Below are 1,275 nucleotides of genomic sequence, written 5' to 3'. Positions count from 1 at the left end.
ACTCCAGTCTAGTCCAGACTCTACCTGCAGACATGTGTTCTTCCATTGAGGCAGAGGTCCAGCCTGAGGTGCTGCCCGTCCGGACCAGGTCCAGTTCATATCAAATGGACGTCGGCGTCTGAAGCTCAGCTGTGAGTCAGACTGCAGGTTTCTGTAATGAGGACCACGTGGAGGTGGAAGTGACATCACGTGTCCTGGAGAGCGACGGCAGATATCTGCAGCACCGACCCGGTCCACATATAAAGGCCTCTTATCGGACGCTGCCGGGTCGAGCACACGCCTCTGACGGCAGAGGCTTCCAGCAGAACCGGAGGGTGTGGTTCTGCTTCCAGACAGCTCAGAACATTTACAGCTCAGATCTGTGGAGTTCCTCACAGCGGCTCACATGACAGCGTTCAGCCTCGTGGTCACGACGGTGATTAACAGCTGCTTCAGATTTAGGCGACAGCGTCCGCCGACATCCTCAGTTAGTGCAGAGCTAAATAACGACGGACGGATCCAGGAAAAGAACAAAAAGAGCTTTGGTCTGAGGAAACGTCATGAAGGAGTTCAGACGTCCAGTTGAGTTAGTGTGTGTGTGTGTGTGTGTGTGTGTGTGTTTGACCTGGGGGTTTGAGCCTCACCTGTGCTCAGGTGGTCTGTCAGCTGGAGTCGGGTTCCTCTGCAGGTTCTCTGGACTCTTCCAGGAGCCGCTCTCATAAAGTGACAGGATCCAGCTGAGGTCCAACATCTGGTCGGCTCCTCGGCTGGGATCGGACCAGAACTCTGCAGGGTTTTTACATCTCATCTGACCTGGAAACACTTCAGAATGAAGCAGGAACGTCTGGAGCTGCTTCACCTGCTGCTGACGCCACAGGTGGACCATAAGTGGACGGATGGAGGTTCTACGTCCACGTTACCACTAACAACTCATTTCACAGCTGATCTGATCTGAAGTGATTTATGAAAGCTGGACGTCATGTTTCCCTTCTCTGTTCGTTCTCAGTGTTTTATTCTCCTCCTGAGCAGATGGTCTCAGGTTCTGTTTCATATCTGACCCGGTTCCGTTCCAACACCGTCCACCTGCAGCTCAGCGCTTCACTTCCTTCAGTGAAGACGAACACGTCAGCAGCTTCAGCTGTAACTTCTGGAACAATTTGCTGTTATTATTTTATTTTATAGATGAATTCTTGTTTTATTAAATCACAGACTAACGAGTAAAACCTCAGAAAAAATAAACTATAAAATAAAAACAACTCAACAGAAGCTGCACACGGACAGAACGTCACAAAGGAA

This window comes from Stegastes partitus, unplaced genomic scaffold (genome assembly GCF_000690725.1).
Source record: "Stegastes partitus isolate 25-593 unplaced genomic scaffold, Stegastes_partitus-1.0.2 Scaffold806, whole genome shotgun sequence".
Lineage (NCBI taxonomy): Eukaryota > Metazoa > Chordata > Actinopteri > Pomacentridae > Stegastes > Stegastes partitus.
Note: the sequence above shows the minus strand (reverse complement) of the source record.